Here is a 26,694-nt window from a genome sequence, read left to right on the forward strand (position 1 = left end):
GCAGGAAGGAGTATGTAGCAAGGAAGTTACTGCTACTGTTATGTATATATGTTCTAGTAAATAAATGTTATTACTTTGTATCCTTAAAGCTCGTGCTGGATTCTTCGTGGCCCTTACAAAAACAGGAAGGGACGAAGTGTTAAAAAAACAACAAATAGGGTCAGAAGGGAGAAAACTGGTAGCAAGGCAAAATTAATGGTTCTTTTCTTAAATGCACTTATCATTCAATACAAAATAAATGAATTAATGGCACAAATTGAGGTTAATGGGTTTATCTTATAGCCACTACAGAGACTTAGTTACAAGGCGATCAACATTGGGAAATAAATGTTCAGGGGTGCGTGGCTTTTCACAAGGACAGGCAGGAAGTAAAGAGTGGTGGGGTAGCTTTGTTAGTACGAGATGGAGCAAGTACAATAGCAAGAGATTATTTTGGATCCGAAGATGACTTTACTATCTCTGTTCCTGCTACTCATAGAATTTACAGTGCAGAAGGAGGCCATTCGGCCCATCGAGTCTGCACCGGCTCTTGGAAAGAGCACCCTACCCAAGGTCAACACGTCCACCCTATCCCCATAACCCAGTAACCCCACCCAACACTAAGGGCAATTTTGGACACTAAGGGCAATTTATCATGGCCAATCCACCTAACCTGCACATCTTTGGACTGTGGGAGGAAACCGGAGCACCCGGAGGAAACCCACGCACACACGGGGAGGATGTGCAGACTCCGCACAGACAGTGACCCAAGCCAGAATCGAACCTGGGACCCTGGAGCTGTGAAGCAATTGTGCTATCCACAATGCTACCGTGCTGCCCGTAGAATTCATATGGGTGGAGGTAAGAAATAACAAGAGGAAGAAAACACTGGTGGGTGTAGTTATAGGCCTCCAAACAGTAGCCATAATGTAGGACGGAGAATAAATCAGGAGATAATAAAGGCATGTAAAAAGTGCAGTATTTTAATAATGGGTAGCTTTAATCTTCATGTAGATTGGGAAAATCAAATTGGCCGAGGTAACCATGAGGAAATATTCACAGAATATATTTGGGACAGTTTCCTGGAACAATATGTTATGGATCCAACCAGGGATCAGGCTATTTTGGATCTATAGGTTTAATAAACAGTCTCAGAGCAAAGATCCCCGAGGAAGCAGTGACCATAACATGGTAGAATTTAACATTCAATTTGAGAGTGAGAAGCTTTGGTCAGAAACAACTGTGCTCCACTTATATGAGGATAATTATAAAGGAATGAGGGCGGAGTTGGCTGGAGTGGACTGGAAAAGTAGTTTAGCAGGAAAGATGGTTGATTAACAATGGCAGACGTTTCTGAAAATAGTTCATGACTCACAACAAAAATATATCCCAGGGAAGAAGGATTCTAGGAAGGGAATAAATCAACTATGGTTAACCAAGGGTGAAGGATAGTATTAAACTGAAAGAAAAAACATATAGGGCGCGATTCTCCGAAATGGAGACAGGGTGTTCGCGCCGTTGTGAACACCGTCGCGTTTCACGACGGTGCGAAATGGGTGCGGGGAACACCGATTCTGGCCCCCACATGGCGCTGGAGCGGTTCACACCGCACCAGCCTCCCTTCCCGGCACCAAATGGGCGCCACGCGAACCCGAGCCTGCGTGGGTGACTTCTTCAGTGCGCCAGCCCCGACGCAACATGGCATGGGGGTCAGGGGCCGGCCGCGCAACAAAGTAGGCCCGGGGGAGGGGGTGAGGAAAGGCCATCCGGGCCGAAGAATCGGCAGCCCGGCCTCGTACAGCGGCCCGTGACCTGCGTCGCGCCAAATGCGCTGGCGCAAATGGTGCCGATTCTCCGCACCTCGAAGAATCACCGCCGGCGTCAGAACGCGTGGTGTGGTTGCAGCAATTCTCCGGACCGGCGCGGGGCTCGGAGAATCGCGCACATAATATGGCAAAGATTAGTGATAAACCAGAGGATTGGGACAGTTTTACAAACCATCAAACGATTGGGGCTAAAGTCCGAAGAAATAATAAAGAGGCAGAAGATAAGCTATGAGGGTAAACTAACAATAATATTAAAATGGACACTAAGAGCTTTTTTATATATATAAAAAGGAAGAGAGAGACCAAAATGAACGTAGGCCCCGAAGAGAATGAGACCGGGGAAACAATGGGCGGGATTCTCACATCGGGTGGCTAACTGCCGATGCCGGAGTAAAAACGGGAGTGTTTTACTCCGGCGTTGGCGTTCGTTTCGTGACCCCGTTCTGCAGCCCACAGGGGGCGAGGACAGCGCTGGAGCGGCCTACGCCACCACAGCAGCCGATCCCGGCATGGGCCTGGCGGCGCGGGGTCCGCGCATGCGCAGTTGGGCCGGCACCAACTAGCGCATGCGCAGTGGCCTTCTTCCCCACGCCGCCCCCAACACCAAATGGCGCAGGGCTACAGGAGCCGGAGCGGAGGAAAGGAGGCCAGGGGGGCAGAAAGGCCAGCCCACCGATCGGTGGGCCCTGATCGCGGGCCAGGCCATTGCGGAGGCCCCCCCCCCCCCCGGGGTCGGACCCCCTTCCCCCCCCACAGGCCGTCTCCGGACCCTTCAACGCCGAGGTCCGGCTCAGAGGATGTTAGAACGGCGCCGCGGGACACGGTTTTTGATGACGGCCGCTCGGCCCATCCGGGCCGGAGAATCGGTGCGCTGACCCGTGCCAGAGAGTCGCCACATACCCCGACCGGCGCCGTGCTGACCACGCCGGCACCATCTGCGGAGAATTGAGTCCCGTCGTCAGGGCGACGTGGCGCGATTCGCACGGCGCCACGCCGATTCTCTGACCCGGTGGGGGCTCGGAGAATTCCGCCCCTGAATGCGGAACCAGGAAATGGCAAAGGAGTTCAATAAACTTTGCATCAGTCTTCATGGTGGAAGACACTAATAACATTCCAAAATTCAAAATAATCACGGGGCAGAAGGAGGAGGGAGGAAATAAATACAATAAATCATAGAATCATAGACGTTTACAGCATGGAAACAGGCCCTTCGGCCCAACCAGTCCATGCCGCCCAGTTTTTACCATTAAGCTAGTCCCAGTTGCCTGCACTTGGCCCATAACCCTCTATACCCATCTTACCCATGTAACTATCTAAATGCTTTTTAAAAGACACAATTGTACCCGCCTCTACTACTACCTCTGGCAGCCCATTCCAGACACTCACTACCCTCTGAGTGAAGAAATTGCCCCTCTGGGCCCTTCTGAATCTCTCCCCTCTCACCTTAAACCTATGCCCTCTAGTTTTAGACTCCCCTACCTTTGGGAAAAGATGTTGACTATCTACCTTATCTATGCCCCTCATTATTTTATAGACCTCTATAAGATCACCCCTAAGCCTCCTACGCTCCAGGGAAAAAAGTCCCAGTCTATCCAGCCTCTCCTTATAACTCAAACCATCAAGTTCCGGCAACATCCTAGTAAATCTTTTCTGCACTCTTTCTAGTTTAATAATATCCTTTCTATAATAGGGTGACCAGAACTGCACACAGTATTCCAAGTGTGGCCGTACCAATGTCTTGTACAACTTCAACAAGACGTCCCAACTCCTGTATTCAATGTTCTGCCCAATGAAACCAAGCATGCTGAATGCCTTCTTCACCACCCTGTCCACCTGCGACTCCACCTTCAAGGAGCTATGAACCTGTACTCCTAGATCTCTTTGTTCTATAACTCTCCCCAACGCCATACCATTAACTGAGTAGGTCCTGGCCTGATTCGATCTGCCAAAATGCATCACCTCACATTTATCTAAATTAAACTCCATCTGCCATTCGTCGGCCCACTGGCCTAATTGATCAAGATCCCGTTGCAATCCTAGATAACCTTCTTCACTATCCACTGTGCCACCAATCTTGGTGTCATCTGCAAACTTACTAACCATGCCTCCTAAATTCTCATCCAAATCATTAATATAAATCACAAATAACAGTGGACCCAGCACCGATCCCTGAGGCACACCACTGGTTACAGGCCTCCAGTTTGAAAAACAACCCTCTACAACCACTTCTGTCGTCCAGCCAATTTTGAATCCAATTGGCAACCTCACCCTGGATCCCGTGAGCTTTAACCTTCTGCAACAACCTACCATGCGGTACCTTGTCAAAGGCTTTGCTAAAGTCCATGTAGACAACGTCTACTGGACTGCCCTCATCTACCTTCTTGGTCACTCCCTCAAAAAACTCAATCAAATTTGTGAGACATGATTTTCCACGCACAAAGCCATGCTGACTGCCCCGAATCAGTCCTTGCCTCTCTAAATGCTTGTAGATCCTGTCTCTCAGAATACCTTCTAGCAACTTACCTACTACAGACGTTAGGCTGTCACGAGGGAAAATGTACGAGGGAAACTATTGGGGCTAAAGGCTGATAAGTCTCCTGGACCTGTTTAGTTACATCCCAGGATATTAAAGGAGGTAGCTACAAAGATAGTGGATGCACTGGTAGTAATCCTCCAAGAATTCTTAACTCCTGGAAAAGTCCCAGAGGATTGGAAAATTGCCAATGTAATACCTTTATTCAAAAAAGGGAGGAGACAAAAAACAAAAAACAATAGGCCAATTGGCTTAACTTCTGTCATTGGGAAAATGTTATAGTCCATTATAAAGGGTGTAATAGCAGAGCATTTAGAATGCATAATATAATCATGCAGAGTGACCATGGGTTCATGAAGGGGAAATCACGCCTGACTAATTTATTGGAATTCTTTAGGTGGTAACAAGCAGGGTAGATGAAGGTGAATCAGTAGATGTAATATACTTGGATTTCTAAAAAAATATTCGATAAGGTACCACACAAAAGGCGACTTAATTAGATAAGAGCCCACGGTGTTAGGTATAGCATATTAGCATGATAGAGGATTGGGTATCTAATAGAAGACAGGGAGTTGGGATAAGATGGGCATTTTCAGGATGGCAATCTGAAACTAGTGGAGTGCCACAGGGATCTGTGGACGAGGGAAGTGAATGCACTATTGGCAAGTTTGCGTATTACACAAAAACAGGTGGGAAGACAAGTTGTGACGATGACCCAAAAAGTCTACAGAGGGACTAACAGGTTAGGTGAGTGGACAAAAACTTGGCAGATGGAATACAATGTAGGAACTTGTGAGTTTGTGCACTTTGGTAGGAAGAATAAAAGAGCCGAATATTATTTAAATGGAGAAAGATGGCAGAAAGCTGCAGGACAGAGGGATGAAGGGGTCCTTGTGCAAAAATCACAAAAAGCTAGCATGCAAGTTCAGCAGGTAATTGGGAATCTGCAAATTTGGAGATACTACATTTAGTTCCCTCGTCCAAATCATAATATACAATGTTAACAGTTGGGGCCCTCGCACAGATCCCTGTGGTACCCCACTAGTCACTGCCTGCTAATCAGAATAAGACCCATTTATTGCAACATTTTGCTTCTTGTTTGCTAACCAGCTTTCTATCCATCTCAAGAAACTGCCTGTAATTCCATGCGCTTTAATTTTACATAGTAATCTGCAAAGTGAGACCTAGGGCGTGATTCTCCGACCTCGTTGCGCTCTCGCTTGAGGGGGATGGGGAGGAAGGTGCTGCGGGGGGCAACTGGCAGGCAACCGCGCATGGCACCACCATGTCAACCACTGGATCATGTGTATCCATTCCGGGGGGAACCTTAGCCCCTGCCCGTCTGCCCCACCGACCACCCATAACCCATATCGACTGCTGAGGCCTCTGATCATGCGGGTGAAGACTATTGCTAATAGGGAATTGACAATCGTGGTTAAGTGAGCATTTCACACAACCCAAGTGTATTCCCGTGGGTGGGTGGGCCATGCAGCACGTGGGAGTCATTGCTTAGCATCTCAATCACACCTTAATGCCAGAAGGTGGGTGAGAGCTCAAGGGATGGGGTGGTGCCTGGTAAGATGGGCCAAGGGTTCGGATGTCGGGCAGTGTTGCAGAAGAAAGTGACAGAGGCGTCATACTGGTTGTAGTCAAGAGTGTTTATTGTCTTTTACAATTCCCCACTCTCCCGATGGTACCGCCCCGTCCCCCCTCTCCTCCGGTGCCCTCAGTGATTCTCAATGTGCTTTGCTTTCCTAGCTCTACCGTTACTTCTAGGTGTCTCCCCAGGATGGACATCAGAGGTAGAGGCAGCCAGCTGCTTACCTTGTCCCGTGGCCTTTGATGCCCCTGGCGGGCGTCCTCTGGGGCTCTGGGACCAGAGGGCCCCGGCTCACTTGTCACCGGCACAGGTACAGCCGTGCCACCCTTTTCCTGTGTGCTGGCCTCGAGACGCAGCCTTATCAGAGGGGTGGAACCCGAGGGAGCTGGTGGTCACCATCCTCAGTCCATGAGATGGGTCCGGTTTGGCACTCAGCGCCCCCTCCTCCCGGTCGGTGCCCATAGAGTCCTTTGGTTCACCTTGGGACGGAGGGGCAACTCGTTTGGGCCCCGGCTGCCCCTGCTCTGCCAGCCATGGTGGCTCCCCGATGCCTGCACCATTGTGTCAACGCTCTCGGCGATGGTCCTCAGTGACTGGGCCAGGCTCTGCAGCGCCTCGGCAATGTCCACCTTCGACTGGGACAAGCTCCGCAGCGCCTCGGTTGTTCCCATCTGAGAGCAGGCACATCCCGCAGCACCTCATCAAGGTCAGCCTGTACTGGATAACATCCCCCAGTGAGTCGGACATTTTGCCGAGGCCTTCAACCATGGCCGTCACTGACTGCACGACGCCTTGGACACTTTCATGCACAGTGCCAATGTCATGCACCACACTCTCCACTGCAGTCGCCACCCTAGCAGTGTTGGCCTCAGTGCCACACATTGCCGGTGACATCTCCTGCTCCCGCAGCCTCTGGGACTCCTCAAATCGGCTAATCATCTGCTGGAGTGACACGGACATCTACCTCTGAATGACCTGACCGCATCCTAACGTCTTGATCAGCTCCGGGTATACCCTCTTCCATATGCTCAGCATCATCCAGCAGCCCTGCGACTGCTGTCTCGCCTGGGGGTTCCTGCTTCCACCTGATGTGCATCACCAGCTGTGTGGTGCTCACCAGATTGTGCCCCAGAAGCCTGATCACTAACATTTCCCACCGAGGTGCGTGTATCTGCGCTGGTGGACGGTGGGGATGGCAGCTGTGACAACTTGATTGTGTCTTCCTCAGTGTTCCCTTCCGAGGTGTTCTCCTGGGAGGCTGGAAAAGGGGCCACGCCGGATGGGCCGCCACCATTGGCTGGAGAATCTGTGGGAGAATGGACATGTGGTCAGTGGGAGGGAGTAGTCAGTCTGTAAGGCAATAACTCACGTTTGACAGGTTGTATGGGTGAAGCCTGGTGGTTCTTCACCTCTCAGCCACCAACCAACCTCTGCGTGGGTGACGGCCCTGTTCACGGCCACCCCTGTTAACTCCAGGGCCTGCTTCTTGATGGAGGTGAGGATTCTTAAGTCCGGCACTCCACCGCCAGTTTGGGCCCTCTCCCAGCAATTGTGGGAGAGCTTTTTCCTGAGGAGATACACAGGGGGCATCGTTAGCCACATGTATGGTTCATAGTGATGGGAGGGGGGGGTGAAGGAAGGGTTCGGTGGGTTGAGGGGAGAGGGGTGGTGAAGGAATGCTTGTGGGTTGCATGGAGAGTTGGGGGTGTGGATGTTCGCGTGGGGGTGGAAAGGACTCGGGAGGGAGGGGCGTTGGTGTCTACACACTCGTGATGCCCGGTGTAGGTCGTTCACCTTTTTTTCGGTACTGGAGGCCAGTCCTCCTGGTGACATTCCTGGCACTCACAGCTGCCTCCACCTTGTCCCAGGCAGCACTGGTTACCCTATGGTTGACCCTCCTGGACCTTTGAGGAACAGGACATCTCTCCTGGCCTCCACTGCGTCTAGGAGCCTGGCCAGGTCTGCATCCCCAAATCTTGGGGCTGGTCTCCTGGGTGCCATTGTTGCGAGGTGACTGGGGTTGGCTGCGCAAATGCTGCTTAAGTGCTGCTCAACCTTGTTAGCGGGGAGGGTGGGGAGGGGGTTGGCGAATCGGCTGGCGAGCCTTCATTTGCAGCGAGAAGCCTGTGGGGCCTCGTTAACAATAATAATAAGTGGACCAATTAACATTGAATAGTGTTGCCGGCCAAGCTGGGTCGAGCACCGGGAAACCCTCGGCAGTTCCCACTCACTACCACACTTAGAAATCTTTCTGGAGAAACGAAATCTTTCCGGCCCCTTATCGAAAGTCTTCTGGAAGTTGAAATAAACCACATCCACCGGCTCTCCCTGGTCAATTCTACTAGTTACATCTTCAAAGAATTCTCGTAGATTTGTCAAGCATGATTTTCCTTTTGGAAATCCATGCTGACTTTGTCTGATTACGCCACTGGTTTCCACATGCTATGCTATGAAATCCTTGAAATTCTAGCAACTTCCCTAGTTCCGATGTTAGGCTCACTGTTTTATAGTTCCCTGTTTTCTCTCTATCACCCTTTTTGAATATTAGCTACCCTCCAATCTGTAGGAACTATTTCAGAGTCTAAAGAATTTTGGTAAATGACCACCAATGAATCTACTATTTCTAGGGCCACTTTCTTAAGTACTCTGGGATGAAGATTATCAAGCCCTGGAGATTTGTCTGCCTTCAATCCCCTTAATATCCCCCAAACCATTCCTTTAATAATACTAATTTTCCTCACTAAAGCTTGTGTTTCTCAGAACTTCCAGTACATTATTCATGTCTTCCTTTGTGAAGATAGAAGCAAAGTACAAATTTAGTTCCTCAGCCATTTCTTTGTTCCCTGTTATGAATTCCCCTGACTGTAAGGGGCCTACATTAGTTTTTATCAATATTTTTCTCTTTACATATCCATAAAAACTTTTACAGTCAGTTTTTCTGTTCCCCACAAGCTTATTTTCAATTAGATTTTCCCATTCTTAATCAATCCCTTGGTTCGCCTTTGCTGAATTTTAAACTGTTCCCAGTGCTCAGGTCTATTGCTTTTTCGTGCTGACTTGCTAACTTGTGTTCCTCTTCTTTGAATCTCTTTTTTGAATCATGCTATATCTAATTACCCTTGTAACCCATGGTTTGGCCACTCTTGTGCAAAATAGGAATATCCTTTGGAGTTCACCCATTGGCTCCTTGAATGCCTGCCATTGCCTGTCCACTGTCCTTCCTTTCAGTAATGTTTCCCAGTCCGTCATAGCCACCTCATGCCTCATAATATCATAGTTACCTTTATTGAGGTTCAGAACTCTGGTCTCAGAATCAACTAACTCACTATCCACCTCGATAAAGAATTCAACCATATTATGGTCACTCTTCCCCGAGGGTTCTCTCGACTAGATTGCCAACTATTCCTTTCTCATTGCACAACATCCAGTCCACAATGGCCTGTCCCCTTGTTGGTTCCTCAACATATTGGTCCAGAAAATCATCCCGTATACACTCCAGAAATTCCTCCTCTATAGTACTGTGACTAATTTGAGTCACTCAATCTATATGTAGATTAACGTCACCCATAATCACAGATATCCCTTTATCACATGCATCTCTGATTTCCTGTCTAATGTTATTCCCAACATTCCCACTGAAGTTTAGTGGCATGTATACCACCCCTACGAATGTTTTTTGCCCCTTGACGTTTCTTAACCCGACCCAGACAGATTCAACATCATCTTGTAGCCACCTGAGTTGGCCACTTCCCGACTTAAAATGGAGAACCACAAAGGCTGAAGGAAAATTCAGCCAACACAGGCAAAAACTAGCAGGTGCAAGTTTACTGTGTATTAGACTCTGCAGAAACTCAGACAGCATCGATACAAGCAGCCATCTGCATAGTAATGTAGCACCCATCTACATAGTAATGAGCGATCCCGGGAACAATCGAAACATTTTAAGGTAAACAAAGCCAAGCCAGACTCCTCGGCGCCAGCAGGAGCCAACACAAAAGAGGTTAACGGACACTTAAAGACTGCCCAACGATCAGGGAACCACTCCAGCATTGGAGAAATCGAACCAAGTGATTGGAACAAAGTCCAATCACTTGAAACCAGGTACGGGGTCCACCTCGAAGGGCGGGAAGCCCCTGGGGACTATAAAGTAAAGCCCCAAGTTCAAATCGTCCTTCTTGACAGGGTCACTCAGCAACGCGAAGCAACCCCTGAGAGTTAACTGTCCAGCGGCCTCCAAGCAAGTAAGTTTCAAGTCAACACTCGCTACGAGATAGGCACTCCTAGCTACCAGTCCATACCAGTTTTGAATCCCGCAGACTCAGGACCTGAACGAAAGGCCATTTGTTCCCCTGACCTGGTGGGCCAGTCCGAAGCTAAGTATAGGCCTGTTAGTGATAGAAATAGCCTAGAAAGTAGAGTTTATGCATGAATAGTGATTTACCGTGTATAATAAATGTGCTTTGATTTGAATCTTATTAATTGGTGTGTTGAGTTATTGATCATTACTTGAACTTGAACCTCGTGGCGGTATCATAAAGATACCTGACGACTCTAGAGCAAAGGTTATAAAATAGAGCCAATTGAACCAACCAAAAGTTAGCAATAATCTGTATTAATATCTTTCCTCAATATTGTACCAACGAAAAGAGAGGGTGGGGCTTTTTGGAAAGAGCACCCTACCCAAGGTCCACACATCCACCCTATCCCCATAAACTAGTAACCCCACCGAATACTAAGGGCAATATTGGACACTAAGGGCAATTTCGCATGGCCAATCCACCAAACCCGCACATCTTTGGACTGTGGGAGGAAACCGGAGCACCCGGAGGAAACCCACGCACACACGGTGAGAATGTGCAGACTCTGCACAGACAGTGACCCAAGCCGGGAATCGAACCTGGGACCCTGGAGCTGTGAAGCAATTGTGCTATCCACAATGCTACCGTGCTGTACAAATTTGCTTATGTTTATTTTTGTTGTGTTGTGTATAAAAAGAAAAAACTCTAATAAAAACATGTTTTTTTAAAATTGTTTCAATATCTTCTTTAATCAACAATGCAGCTCCACCATCTTTTCCTTTCTGTCTGTCCTTCCTAAAAACTGATAGCCCTGAATGTTTAGTTCCCATCCTTGGTCACCTTGGAGCCATGTCTCCGTAATCTCAACTGTATCATATCCCTTTACATCTATCTGCGCTAGTAATTCATCTATTTTATTTTGACTGCTCCGCGCTTTCAGGTACAAAACCTTAAGGCTAGTCCTTTGAACAATCCTTGTCCCAACCCTACTATTTTTTTACTGTGTCATTATCAGATACGTGTCCTTCATTTCTCTGCCTATCACTTTTCTTATTTTCCTTGCTGTCATTTTCTCTTGTTCTTGATTTCCCCTGCTCTGAATTCTTACATAGATTCCCATTCCCCTGCCATATTAGGTTAAACCATCCCCAACCGCTCTAGCAAGCACCCCCCTCCCCACCCCCCCGCCCTGCAAGGACATCAGTCCCGGTCCTGCTCACCTGTAACCACTCCAGTTTAGACAGATCCCACCTCCCCCCAGAGCCAGTCCCAATGCCCCAGGAATATGAAACCCTCCCCCTCACGCCATCTCTTCAGTCATGTATTCATTCGATACATCCTACTATCTCTACTCTGACCAGCATATGGCACTGGTAGTAATCCTGAAGAATGATGCTGACCGTATTGAGACATATAGGATTCTCAGGGAGCTTGACAGGATAGATGCTGAGAGGATGTTTCCTCTCGTGAGAGAGGCAAGGACCAGAGGGCATAATCTCAGAGTAAGGGGTCGTCCATTTAAGACCGAAATGAGGAGGAATTTCTTCTCTCTGAGGGTATTGCTGTGTGGAATTATTTAGTGCAGAGGGCTGTAGAGGTTGGGTTGTTAAGTATGTTCGCAGTTCCAGGGTCCCAGGTTCGATTCCCGGCTTGGGTCACTGTCTGTGCGGAATCTGTACATTCTCCCCGTGTGTGCGTGGGTTTCCTCCGGGTGCTCCGGTTTCCACCCACAGTCCAAAGATATGCAGGTTAGGTGGATTGGCTATTCTAAATTGCCCCTTAGTGTCCAAAAACGTTAGGTGGGGTTATTGGGTTACGGGGATAAAGGGGGATAGGGTGGAGGTGTGGGGCTTAAGTAGTGTGCTCTTTCCAAGGGCTGGTGCAGACTTGATGGGCTGAATGGCCTCCTCCTGCACTGCAAATTCTATGATTCTATGATTTTATATTATGAATGGGGAGGGGGGGTAAGATACACAAAAGGATGCCCCTGATGCACAAATGGAACCCCCAAAGGAAGTTACCCCCTGTCTTCCTGCCCACTCTTGCCTGCCTTTCCCTGCCAACTGCATTATGTCTTGGGCAGTGTAATATTTGGGTCAATTGGCTTGTTAAGATGCTTGATTGACTGTTATGGAGGTTTTGATTAAATGGTGGCCGGCTGCCAAATGTAGCACCTGCCCAGCTACCACATTATTGGAAACTGGCATGTTGACGTCAGGATTGTGAGCCAACATTGTCACGCTCCCGGATTTTATGCATATGTGGGACAGCAGCAGTCACGATTTCCACATGTAAGATCCTGGCCTTGGAGGATAAACTACAGGATATTTTTGTAATGTTATGGAACTAGCCTAGCACATGTTGGCATTTATTACAGCCTGTCTTTATATAACCATACTAACTTTAGCAATTTTTTTGCTCTTGTAGAGACATTTGCAAAATGATAAAACTAATGGCACTTTCTATTTAATCCTTCCACTCACATTAGAACAGTTTTGCTTCTGCTTGTTGCAACATATTGCACTCAAATGTTAACTTCCTGTTCTTCCACATTAGGACAGTTGCTACATCACTTCTAGCCTGCTTTCTGGTTGGGCAGCTCTGGGGCCCTGCGTTAGAGGAAGAGTAGACAGTCGCAGGGAGTGCTGTATCACGCCAAGCTGTGTACAATTTAGGTCAAATTACGGGAACTTCTGGGAAGCGGCACTTATTCCAGGAAAGGTCATTAAAGTTCAGCAAACAGTACAGCCATTGCAGAACAGCACCTGAGTCTTCATTGCAAACAAAAAGAGAATCATTGACAGTTCTTTAGACTCAGAGTGTTGCTGTGTAAGCAAGAAATCTCATTGCATTCAATTTGAAGCTAGGGGGAGGGAAAAATACTTAGCTTTCAAAGGAACACTTAACAAACGTTTTCACTGTTCATAAAAGGAATGATGGTTCTAATATCCTAATGTTTATTTTTGGCTCAGCCTCGCATCTACTATCATTTTACATGTGCTATGTTCAATTTTCGATTTGATTATGACTTTTAGGTGACTATTCCGTGATAAAGAGGGACCCATGATTTTAAGGCACTCGTCTAGTTAGCTTCTGAGAGGGATTCTATGATTTGTATTTGCATATCCAAAGAGGAAAACCATCCAATGGCACACGGGCGCTTTGGTCACCCAGGGTAGGCCGCTTGGTGCCTTCCTCTTCACCAGATTACTGTCCCTTATTTTGAGATTGTGGTGGCGTGGCTCCTTTATTTTTTTAATAATCTTTATTATTGTCCCAAGTAGGCTGACATTAACACTGCAATGAAGTTACTGTGAAAAGCTCCTGGTCGCCACACTCCGGCGTCTGTTTGGGTACACAGACAGAGAATTGAGAATGTCCAATTCACCGAACAGCACGTCTTTCGGGACTTGTGAGAGGAAACGGAGCACCCGGAGGAAACCCACGCAGACATGGGGTGAATGTGCAGACTCCGCACAGGCAGTGACCCAAGCCAGGAATTGAACCCGGGACCCTGGTGCTGTGAAGCAACAGTGCTAACCACTGTGCTACCGTGCTGCCCCAAAGGGCAATCCTTTGAAGGCCACATGACAGGCCCGCTGGGAGCCTATGGGGACATAGCGATCATTCACCTTTTAAAAAAATATTTGTATTCATAGCTTTTTACATATGTACATAAAAATATCAGCAGACCAAAACAGCAACATGAACAGAAACTACAAGCCCCCAACTGCCCCTGATACCGACCCCCTGACACACCTCCTTCCTGTCATGATATACATCAGCATATCATGGTGCAATCACACACACACTGACACACTGATGGACATAAAGTAGGACCAACCAGCATACACAACATCGCAGCCAATCACCAATGAGAGCACACGCACTATAAAGACAGAGGACACCAGAGTTCCCGGGAGATTCTAGCGGCAGCCAGCTCAGAGCACAGAGCTCACAGCCTGCCTCACAGACATTCACCATGTGCTGAGTGCCTCACCTAGATAGTGAGAGGACAGGGTCCACAGATAAGCTGGTAATGCACGTACCCAAGCTTACAGTATGTTATTGCAGTTGAGTTGTTAATAAAATAGAGTTACACCATCTCCAGCCGAGTTGACCTGTTTGTAGACCAGAACACCCAACACGACATGGTACCAGGCGTGGGGTACGAACCCACGCGGACGAACATCCAACGTGACACTTCCTATTTTATCCCCTGATCTCCCCCCCCCCCCCCCCCCCCACTGGCCTCTCAATTCACCTTGAAGAAATCGATGAATGGTTTCTACCTCCGGGTGAATCCCTCCTCCGACCCCCACAAAACAAACTTGACCTTCCCCAAACCCAGAAATTCTGCCAGGCCACTCACCCATACCCCCACCTTTGGCATCACTGAGTCCCGCCAGCACAAAATCCGTCTCCGGGCTATCAGGGAGGCAAAAGCTTCTCTCCCCACCTGGCTTTCCGGATCGTCCGACACACCAAATATCACCACTTCCGGACTCGGGGCCACTCCCACCCAGAACCTCGGACATAACATCTGAGAACTCCTGTCAGAACTCCCTCAGCCTTGGACATGCCCACACCTATCCTTCACCCCTGCAATGAACTGGCTCATCCTCGCAACCGTCATGCGGGCCCTATGCACCACCTTAAACTGGATGAAGCTGAAACTTGCACACGACAAGGACGCGTTCACCCTCGCAGGGCTTCTTTCCATGTCCATGCCTGCATCTCCCCACCCAACTCCTCCCATTTACACTTAATCTCCTCCAGTGGAATGCTCTCCTTCTCCATCAACTCACTGTAGATATCCGACACCGTCCCCTCCCAATCTCATCCTCCAACAACAACTTATCCTGCAACACTGGAACCGGCTGCCCCGGGAAGGACGGCACCTCTCTCCTCACGAAATCTCTCACCTGCAGGCACCTAAAAACATTCCCTTTTGGAAACTCATACTCTACTCCAACTCCTCCAGTCCCGCAAACTTACCCCCCATACACAAGTCCCTAAAGTACACTATCCCCACCTGCCTCCACCTCCGGGACCTCACATCCAGTCCCGCCAGCACAAACCTATGATTAACACATATCGGCACCCAAAACAACATGCCTTCTAACTCAAAATGTTGCTGGCTCCACACCTACCATGCTGAAACCATCACAGGATGCACAAAGTATCTGACCAGCAAGAAAGGAAGGGGCACCAACAACAGTGCCCTCAAACTCATCCCCCTGCACGACGCCGCCTCCATCCGCCCCTACACCACCCTCCCCTCCACTGCCCATTTCCTCATGATTGTGATGTTTGCCACCCAATACTAATCCATGATGTGGAGATGCCAGCGTTGGACTGGGGTGAGCACAGTAAGAAGTCTTACAACACCAGGTTAAAGTCCAACAGGCTTGTTTGGAATCACTAGCTTTCAGAGTGCAGCACCTTCATCTGGACTTTACCCAAGACTTCTTACAATAATAATTCATCAAACTTGGCAATGCCAGCCCCATCCCTTGCCCCCGCTCCAAGAACACTTTCCTCACCCGCAGGGTCTTCCACGTCCACAGTCTTCCCTGCCCACACAAACCCTGAACTTATCCAGTTCACCTTCCTGAAAAAGGACTCGGGAACATAGATAGGGATGTTCTGGAACACGAACAAGAACCTGGGCTGCCCCATCCTGGCACTGCCATCTGGCTGCTATACTGGCACTGCCAAGAAGCCCAGGTAGTGCTGGCAGGGGCACTGCCAGGGTAATAGGTTGCCACTGCCAGGGTAATAGGTTGCACGCGCGATCAGGCCGGGGTTGCACGCGGTGGGTGTTGGGGTTGTGGGGGGAGGGGGGGGGCTGGCTTTCCCATGTTGCTTTCGGACTGGGGGAAGTTGTGGATTTTTTGGTGGGCCTCGGAGATCGGAATGTCATTTTTGGGCAGCACGGTAGCACAGTGCATAGCTCTGTTGCTTCACAGTGCCAGAGTCCCAGGTTCAATTCCCTGCGTGGGTCACTGTCTGTGAGGAGTCTGCATGTTCTCCCCGTGTCTGCCTGGGTTTCCTCCGAGTGCACCGGTTTCCTCCCACAAGTCCCGAAAGACGTGCTTGTTCGGTAATTTGGACATTCTGAAATCACCCTCTGTGTACCCGAACAGGCACCGGAATGTGGCGACCAGGGATTTTTCACAGTAACTTCATTGCAGTGTTAATGTAAGTCTACTTGTGACAATAAAGATTATTATTAATAATAAAAATGGCATCCCGATCTCTAGCTACAACGGGGAGTTCCGATGAGTGGAGTTACCCGTTGTAAAAACATGGCTATGTGTGGCCTCGACCGCGTGATCCCCATTTAGGCCCCTTATTGAATGTGAGTCGCTTTGAGTAGCCACGTGTTTCTCGGCACTGCGAGTGTCGGGAAACACGCGGCTAAACGCGTTCGCTCGGGGACTTTGTTCCCTTTTGGGAAGATCGCAGCCTCTGTGTTGTCAAGAGTTAAAAGAATGGTCTTCGCGCTGGCATTTTTAGAAGTCCGAATAGATTAGGCCCTATATGCAAGGTAGGGATGAAATCAAGGTAGGGACGGAATTTTCCTCTGGGGTTGCAGAGGGACAGTCCCACCCCTGGAGCAGCAGCTTCTTCTCCAAGTATTACACAACGGTCATCCTGGTCAGTCCAAGATGAAGATGCTGGCCAGGAGTTACGTTTGGTGGGCAAGGATTGTCAGGGAGATTGAAAGTATTGTCAACCGTTGTGAACAGCGTCAGACACAGCAGACCCTTCCACCTGCAATAGGTTTGCACCCTTGGGAGTGACCGGGGCTTCCATGGACGAGTCTCCACATTGACTTTGTGGGTCTCTTTTTGGATATGATGATTTTGATTGTGGTAGATGGCCACTCAAAGTGGCTGGATGTCCAGCTCATGCGTTCCTGCAGCGGCCTCCATGGACAAACTGCACCAGATCTTTGTCATTAACGGTCTACTCGAGGTGATTGTCTCAGAAAACGATGCTTCAACCTTCACAGCTGAAGAGTTTCAACTCTTTGTTAAGTCTAATGGGATCCTGCACCCAGCCCCATACACCCTGCATCAAACAGGTTGGCTGAATGAATGGTCCAAATGTTCAAAGTGTCAATGGAAAAACAAGCTAATTGGCCATTATTGCTTCATGTAGTGGACTTCTTGGTCTCATACAATTCAACCCCACATACCAAGACATGGGGCCACCGCAGCTGAGTTAATGATGGGCAGGCGCCTCAGGACCCAGCTTGACCTCATTTTTCCGAATTTGTAGGGGAGGTAGAGGCTAGTCAAGCCTCACAGAAAGGCCACCATGATACAGTTAAGAAGGATGGCACATTCCAAACAGATGATTTAGTGTACATGGTGGAGAATTGTTGCCAGGACTGGGCCTATATCCTATGTCGTATACCTACAGGGCTGTGAAGTGAGAAAACATGTTGATCGCTTGAGAAGCAGGAAGCAATTCACCGGCTGCATTGCTCTCTCCCTTGAGTGCAGTGCGGCTGGTGAATGCGGGGAGAGTCCTCTCGTGGGCTTACAACAGCCTGTGCGCTTCGCGAGATTCACCCAAGACCTGCGAGGCATCGGAATCTCAAACATGGCCACAAATGGTGTGACCAAACGGCGTGTGCCAAAGCTGGTTTTAAACCGGCTTAGGAGAACTTACCTGGTATCTACCGGCAACGCTGGATCCACCGGCCTACCCAGCAAGGCTGCAGCTGGGCGTAATTCAGCACTGGTCCACACAAACGTGAACCAGGTGGAACGGCATTCAGGGGGGCTCTTGGGCTATGAAAGACTGCTGTGTGGTTGGGGTCAGTGCAGGGTGGCCTCCGGCCCTCTTCCTGGAACGCAGCCAACCTGGCACTGCCAAGATGCTCATGTGGCACTGCCAAGTTGGCAGGAGCATTGCCCAGGATGGCAGTGCAAGGGTGCTCAAGTGCCAGGGTGGCCCTGCCAAGGGCCAGGTGGTGAGGGGGGCCATGCCCACGAAAGGAGAGTGGAGGGGTTGAACAGTGGGGGGGTGCGGGGCACATACGTAGGGGCCTCTGAAAGGTTGGAGGGGTGAAGGATGGCAGTCCTAGAAGGGAGGGGGTGCTTTAAGGGAGCTTGAGAGGGGCCTGAAGAGATGAGACCCCCCGGGACCCCAAAGCGGGTGTCCTCACTTGGGGAGTGTGGGGTAGTGTCCATATGAGTGGGGGGTGACATTGCCCATGGGTGAGGGGTATGGGGATCCACAAACTCACTAGAAATTGGGGCACCCTTTCAAAATGGCGGCCGATCTCTGTGTTGAGCTCCCCAGTGCTAAAAATATGTCAAGTGTGGGCTAAACTGATGAGAAACTCCCCAGGGCCCAAAAAAGTGACTAAGTGTCATTGAATAGCAGTGGGGAACTCGCCGGCAGAACTGGTGAGAATCTCCCTGAAAAACCTGCCACAAATTAACTTAGAAATTTTGGGGGAGAATCACGCCCAGAGAGAAACTGTCACCCCCGCAAATGGGCGGGTAGACCCAATCCCAGCTACCAGTATACCGCTTGCCAAGTCTGTGATGTTAGAACAGAGATTTTCTCAAGGGGCAGCATTCGCGGCCCCAGACGGAGTTGAAGAGGTAGTCAGTACTGCCCCTACTTCGGAATCTCCCAATTTATCTGCCCTTGCTGTAGACTTGTAGGCCTCCAATCTGGAAAAGCCAGTTGCCAAGTTGAGACCTTCGGCAAGAGTTAGGAAATCACCTGATAGACGTACCGTATGAACTTTGCTTGGCAATCTATTACTGTAATTCTCTTTGTCTATACAGAAGTGTAAGTAAGAGTTTTTCTGTGTTTGTATTTCAGGGATCTGTAAGGGAACTTAAGCGTGGGCGGGGCGAGGAATGTGGTAGCATGGCCCCTTTAAGGGGCGATCCTTCATGGGCCAAGCGACATACCGGGAGCCTATGGAGATGAAGCACGGGTAGGTTAGCCTATCAAGTGTTTGGGCACGGACCGGGCTGTTGGAGTTTGGTCAGAGTTAGCTTGGGAGTCGAGGGAGTTAGACCTGTGCAGTAGTTGTACTGTTGTGTATGCAAAGTTTGAAATTAAATAAACCACCGTTGTAATGTAACACTGCCTTGTTGCTTGCCTCGGAATACAACAGGGACCATTATAACTTCATAAATGCCAGATGATAGAAGTGAATGATATTAAACTTTGTTCTGTTATTAACAATCACTAATAGAGACCTTGTAACCTTCTGCAGGAATATCAACTGCCTGTACACAATCAAAAATCAGCTATTTAAAGATAGGAAAATAGTGTTTCAGATATGCATTCTGATGGCTGAGGCTCACTTTCAAAATAACATGGAATTGGAAATTTGGACTTAACTATAAATCCAAGTCAAAAACCGGCCTGAGATTTACAGATTCACTTGTGTCATGATATAGGCTGTAATCAGTTCAAATTTTTTTGATTATTGAATATCTGAGGTCATTATGAAGATACTAAAACTAAAAGTAGAAGTGAATACTCAGGTTATGAGTTTTTACTTTAGGTTTAGAATCTCTTGTGTTTGGGTCATTGCAAAGTTTAAAGATGACTAAGGGATATCTTCTCTTGTAGAACAGCATACATCAGGCACGTATTGATGCCAGACTGCAACTGATTAAATGCACATAGTTAATACACTGATGAGCAATTTAAAGCAGTTTCAAAACAGTCCCCTGATAGCCCAGTGGATAAAGGCACCCCATAGTGTGGTGGTGAGTCATGGAATTCAGGAAAATCATACTTTCGGTTCCTGCTGTGCGTTGAGATGATTGCTCTTTCAATGGGATTACAACAGGCCTCAGAACTTCTGGATCAGGGAGAAAGAGAATATAATTAGCCAGTTGACATTCATGATAGTTAGCCAGTTAACCCTTGCTCCAATGGGGAATTTTAACTGTCAGCGGGGTTCCTGTGGGTAAACTGTTGGTTTCCATTAGTTTTGTGCTCACCCGCAGCAGTGTGCGACCATGGTGATTTTAAAGCTATCACGACATGCCATTGATACTCTTCTGGTCTTCCCATAGATGGGAAGTGGCTGCTGATCTTCAGAAGGCCAAATGGACCCTGAACACCCCCAGGCACTCCAATAAGTGGAGTCCAGGGATCTTGCTTTAGCAAAGTGGAGGTTGGGATTGTCTAGAGTCGGGGAAGCTTAACCTTTCCGTGAGTGTCCCAGAGGACCAGTTATACTGTCCTTGGATTGATTCTTCAGCATTCCAATCCTCTGTTGGCCTTGACCTGTATTTTCTGTTCTGGTCGAGTCATCATAAGGCAATGAGCATTGATGGATGGATAAGTAACCCAGAGCATTTTAACTGTCCAGTAGATGGATAGTCTTAAACTCCCAACCCGATCTCCCTCAAATGGATGATACACAATGTGGAATGATAGTTCGTCCATACTGAAACTATAGAAAGCAAACATGCTGCCTGTCCTAGTGCAACAATGTCCTCCCACTATTTCATAGCATGTTGAAACTCACAAGACTAATATTGCTACTTAATGGCAGAAGATTAAGAGAAGAAAGCAAATTAAAAACAAGTGCACTGTTACGTAGCAGGTTGTTTCAACATAACAGGCAGCTGCATTCACAATCTATCAATGCAATCCTTTATGTGTCATGGATTGTAGAAGACTGGTCATCTAAAGCTGACAGATTATTTTACTACTTGTCCTCTTCTTTAGTTACTGAGACTTTAATGTAAGGTTGGGTTTGAACACCTATGTCCCCGAACAGGCGCCGGAATGTGGCGACTAGGGGCTTTTCACAGTAACTTCATTGAAGCCTACTTGTGACAATAAGCGATTTTCATTTTCATATCATACAGGCAGAAAAATAGTTATTTCAGTTTGAGTTAACAGCGATACAAACTTTAAATTTGATGGAGCTGAATTTATTTCATTTGGACCTTATTTTCGAAAGATGGTGAGTATTTGATTTGGAATGGCAGTGCCTGTTGTTTGGCTGCTATGGGTGTCATTTGGTGGGTCGGTGCAGACCCAATGGGCCGAATGGCCTCCTTCTGCATTGTATGTTCTATGTTCTTGTCTCAGTCCTGCCCGAGGTTGGTGAAAACAGCTTTGCTTCACTATTTTCACCAAGGTGACCCATTATTTGATATGGAGGTGGGCTCGCTGCACAATTGGAGGTCGGGAGGGGGTTGCGGAAACAGAGCTGGGTTAGAGGTGCTGGAAGTCTGCACTAAAAAAGAAAAAAAAAGATGTTGCTATTTGTATGCACATTATTGATCTGGACGAGAATGTGGGAGGTATGATCAGTAAATTTGCAGATGTCACAAAAATTGGTGGTGCGGTAAATAACAAGGAAAAAGGTCTTAGATGACAGGGCAATATAGATGGGTTGGTCAGATAGGCAGAACAGTGCGAAATGGAATTTAACCCTGAAAAATGTAAGATTATGCATTTGGCTGGACTAACAAGGCAAGGGAATACACAATAAATGGCAGGACGCTAGGAAGTACAGAGGGATCTTACGGTGCATGTCCTAAGAACCCTGAAGGTAGCAGTACAGGTAGATAAGCTGGTTAAAAGGCATATGGGATACTTGCCTTTATTCGCCAAGGCATAGAATATAAGAGGGAAGTTATGATGGAGCTTTATAAAACAGCTAGAGTACTGGGTGAGGTTCTGCTGGCCCAACTACAGGAAGGAAATGATTGCAGTAGAGAGGGTGTCGAGGAGATTTACCAGGATGTTGCCTGGGCTGCAGCGTTTCAGCTATAAAGAGAGGCTGGTGAGACTGTTGTTTTCCTTAGAGAAGGATGAGGAGGGACCTGCTAGAGGTGTATAAGATTATGAGGGGCATAAATAGGGTGGATGGGAAGGAACCTTTCCCCTTAGTGGAGTGACTGCAGGATAAATGGGGTGGGATTCTCCGACCCCCTGCCGGGTCAGAGAATCCTCGGGGGCCGGCGTGAATCCCGCTCCGCCGCTGGCTTCTGTATTCCCCGGCGCCGGTTTTCGGACGGGGCGGGGATAACACCGCGCCGGTCGGGGGCCATTGGCAGCGGCCCCCCTGGCAATTCTCCGGGCCCCGATGGGCCGAGTGGCCACCTGTTTTTGGCCAGTCCCACCGGCGTGAAATGGACATGGTCCATAACGGCGGGACCTAGCTTGTTGGCCATAGGGTCACCGAGGGGGCACGAGGGGATCTGGTCCCGGGGGGGGAGGATGTCCCCCACGGTGGCCTGGTCCGCGATCGGGGCCCACTGATCTGCGGGTGGGCCTGTGCCGTGGGTGCACTCTTTCCCTCCGCGCCAGACCCTGTAGGGCTCCGCCATGGCCGGTGCGGAGATGAACCCCCCCTGCGCATGCGCAGGACCATGGCAGCCCTTCGCCGCCGGTTGGCGTAGTGCCAACCCTTCCGGCGCCGGCCTAGCCCCCTGAAGTGCGGCGGATTCCGCAACATCCGGGTGGCCGGACACCGGAGTGGTTTGTGCCGTTCTTGGTTCCGGCGCGGGCCATCCCGCCGATTGCGGGAGAATCCCGCCTGTGATGTGCTGCAGTTTGAAAGATGTTCACTAAGATCTGTAGCTGATCTTTGAAACGACCCAAGTGAAGAAGTGAAAGGTCACGGAGACTTTGATGGCTGCTGCCAGGGCAGTGCAACAAGTGTGAGGCCTTTGACGAAGAGGACAGGGATCACTGACTATCTGCCTGGAGAATCACTGTGTCCCCTGGCACTAAGTCTTGGCCATCGTCAGATTGTTCCTTCTTTGCAGGTAGTTCTGTGTCGAGGGTATGGCTTCTATTGCCTTCCTTCTTTTCCCATGCCCTCCAGTTGCACAGAGTTCTGCCTTTCCTTCAGAGGGTGTTGCTCCCTCATTGGCACTGGGCCCAAAACCAGACAGTCATTTCTCCAATCCTCATTACATCCTTTCTTTCTATGGATAGAATCATTCTTGTAAACCTCTTCTGCACTCTCTCCAAAGCATTCACATCCTTCCTAAATTGCAACCTCCTGAACTGGACACAGCATCCCAACTGCAGTCTATCTAGTGTCATATACAACATAACCCTTCAACAAGCAGGTTCACTATAACCTCCTTGCTCTTGTATGGCATGCTTACTAATAAAGCCTAGGATATTATATGCTTTATTAACTGCTGTCTCAATCTGTCATACAACCTTTAATGATTTATGCACATACGTAGAATCCTTTGCTCTTTCACTGCCTTTAGAACTATAACCTTTATTTTATATTGTTTCTCCATGTACCTCCTAAAATGTATCACCTCACATTTCACCATATTGAATTTCAGCTGCCATCTCTCTGCCCACTCCACCAACTTGTCAATGTCATTTTGAAGTTCTACACTGTCCTTCTTACAGTTTACAATGTTTCCAAGTTTTGTATCATTTGCAAATGTTGAGATTGTTCCCTGTACACCTGTGCATGAAGGTCTCGATTATTAATACAGAACAGGAAAAGCAAGTGTCCTAATACTGATCTCTGGATAACTCCACTACAAACCTTCCTCCAGCCCAAAAATGCATCTCTTAGCCATTAATTTATGTTTCCTTTAACACAGCTAATTTTGTATCCACGTTGCTTCTGTCCTTTTTATCCAGGAGCTACAACATTTCTCACAAGTTTGTGCCACTGCCTTTTGGAAGTCCATGTACACAAAACAGTTTTGTCCTCACCAACACTCGCTGCTAAGCAAAGAACAAAGAAAAGTACAGCACAGGAACAGGCCCTTCAGCCCTCCAAGCCCATGCCGACCATGCTGCCCGACTAAACTACAATCTTCTACACTTCCTGGGTCCGTATCCCTCTATTCCCATCCAATTCATGTATTTTTCAAGGTGCCCCTTAAATGTCACTATCGTCCCTGCTTCCACCACCTCCTCCGGTAGCGAGTTCCAGGCACCCACTACCCTCTGTGTAAAAAACTTGCCTCGTACATCTACGCTAAACCTTGCCTCTCGCACCTTAAACCTATGCCCCCCTAGTAATTGACCCCTCTACCCTGGGGAAAAGCCTCTGACTATCGACTCTGTCTATGCCCCTCATAATTTTGTAGACCTCTATCAGGTCGCCCCTCAGCCTCCGTCGTTCCAGTGAGAACAAACCGAGTTTATTCAACCGCTCCTCATAGCTAATGCCCTCCATACCAGGCAACATTCTGGTAAATCTCTTCTGCACCCTCTCTAAAGCCTCCACATCCTTCTGGTAGTGTAGCGACCAGAATTGAACACTATACTCCAAGTGTGGCCTAACTAAGGTTCTATACAGCTGCGACATGACTTGCCAATTCTTATACTCAATGCCCCGGCCAATGAAGGCAAGCATGCCATATGCCTTCTTGACTACCTTCTCCACCTGTGTTGCCCCTTTCAATGACCTGTGGACCTGTACACCTAGATCTCTCTAACTTTCAATACTCTTGCGGGTTCTACCATCCACTGTATTTTCCCTACGTGCATTAGACCTTCCAAAATGCATTACCTCACATTTGTACGGATTAAACTCCATCTGCCATCTCTCCGCCCAAGTCTCCAAACAATCTAAATCCTGCTATATCCTCTGACAGTCCTCATCGCTATCCGCAATTCCACCAATCCTTGTGTCGTCTGCAAACTTACTAATCAGACCAGTTACATTTTCCTCCAAGTCATTTATATATACTACAAACAGCAAAGGTCCCAGCACTGATCCCTGCGGAACACCACTAGTCACAGCCCTCCAATTAGAAAAGCATCCTTCCATTGCTATTCTCTGCCTTCTATGACCTAGCCAGTTCTGTATCCACCTTGCCAGCTCAGCCCTGATCCCGTGTGACTTCACCTTTTGTACTAGTCTGCCATGAGCGACCTTGTCAAAGGCCTTACTGAAGTCCATATAGTCAACATCCACTGCCCTACCTGCATCAATCATCTTTGTGACCTCTTCGAAAAACTAGTTAGTGAGACACAACCTCCCCTTCACAAAACCATGCTGCCTCTCACTAATACGTCCATTTGCTTCCAAATGGGAGTAGATCCTGTCTCGAAGAATTCTCTCCTGTAATTTTCCCACCACTGACGTAAGGCTCACCGGCCTGTAGTTCCCTGGATTATCCTTGCTACCCTTCTTTTTGAAAAACTCCGAAAGTTAGTTAAACATGATTTTTCCTTAAGAAATCCATGATGACTCTGCTTAGTTAACCCACATTTGTACATGTGATTCTTTATTCTGTCCCAAATTATAGTTTTGAGACGTTTCCCCACCACCAAAGTCGAACTGACTGATCTGTAGTTGCTGGCCTTATCTTTACACCCTTTTTTGAACCAGGGTATATTGTGTGCCATTCTCCAGTCCTCTGGCACCAACCCTGAATCTAAGGAAGACTGAAAAATTATGGCCAGTGCCTCTGCAATTTCCACTCACTTTCCTTCAATGCATCTCATCCTGTCCTGGTGCCTTGTCCACAATAAGTACAGACAGCCTGTCTAAAACCTCCTCCTGATTAATTTTAAACCCTCCTACTATATGAATTACTTCCTCTTTCACCATGGCCTGTGTAGCAATGTTTCCTTGGTAAAGACAGATGCAAAGTGTTCATTTAATATCTTACCATGCTCCTGGTCTTCATGAGTAAATTCCCTTTTAGGTCCTTAATTGGTCCCAATCCGCCTTTTACCCCCTCCCCACTACCTTTTTTTTCACTATTTATAAGATGTATGTTAGCTGCCAGTCTCTTTTCTTTTTCTCTTATTAGCATTTTCACATTATTGAGCATCCCATTATTGAGCATTTACAGGGTATCAGAATATGCAAGTGTTCCGGTTCACCTTTGGTTAGCTGCTACTGCCTTCTAGCAGTGACTTCCACTATTACCTGCTCCCAATGCTTTCCAATCAAATGTCTGTAGGAGATCACCTCTCCTCTGCACAACTTCCACCAAAGCTTTCAGTGCAGCAACTGCAACCTTGGAGCCCATTCTCTTTCATGATGTGGCAGAGGCTCAGGCCACAAAAGTAGCTTCACTTTAAAATATGCAGGCTAACTTTATTCATGTTACCCAGCTTTAAGCTGTGCAAGCTTGCTTTAACTGGTGTTAGTCACTTACGAGATTGGCTTTTTGCTTGAGTGTTGTAATATTTCCCGTTCACCAGTTTGGTAAATAACAACTGCAATGTTTATTTACATATAACTACAATGCAGAGACTTACAACCTCGTGGCTGCAAGTCAGTTTCCAGGATAGAACTGATGCAGAAGCCCTCGCTTGCTGGGATGACGTCCTCCAGCCTGGTCCCTCATTGGTTACCCAGGCCACGTGACCCTCTCGGCAGATAGCCCCTTAAAGGGGACAAACACTACAGGTGTCCAGCCAATCATCATTGCGGTTAGCACTGGCTGGATAATGGGGTCAAGTTAAACAGCAACAACGCCAAGCTAGTTT

The 26,694-nt window shown here is 48.2% G+C and overlaps 1 long non-coding RNA gene across 2 annotated transcripts in view; it reads right to left on the reverse strand.

The window, feature by feature from the left end:
• Positions 1 to 26,485, reverse strand: part of LOC140428821 (uncharacterized) — a 77,610-nt gene extending 51,125 nt beyond the window's left edge. For both annotated transcript variants that reach the window (XR_011948905.1, XR_011948906.1), the window contains exon 1: positions 26,361 to 26,485. This is a non-coding gene — a long non-coding RNA (uncharacterized lncRNA). The remainder of the gene's footprint in view (positions 1 to 26,360) is intronic.
• Between the last annotated feature and the right edge of the window lie 209 nt (positions 26,486 to 26,694).

This window comes from Scyliorhinus torazame, chromosome 8 (genome assembly GCF_047496885.1).
Source record: "Scyliorhinus torazame isolate Kashiwa2021f chromosome 8, sScyTor2.1, whole genome shotgun sequence".
NCBI lineage: Eukaryota > Metazoa > Chordata > Chondrichthyes > Carcharhiniformes > Scyliorhinidae > Scyliorhinus > Scyliorhinus torazame.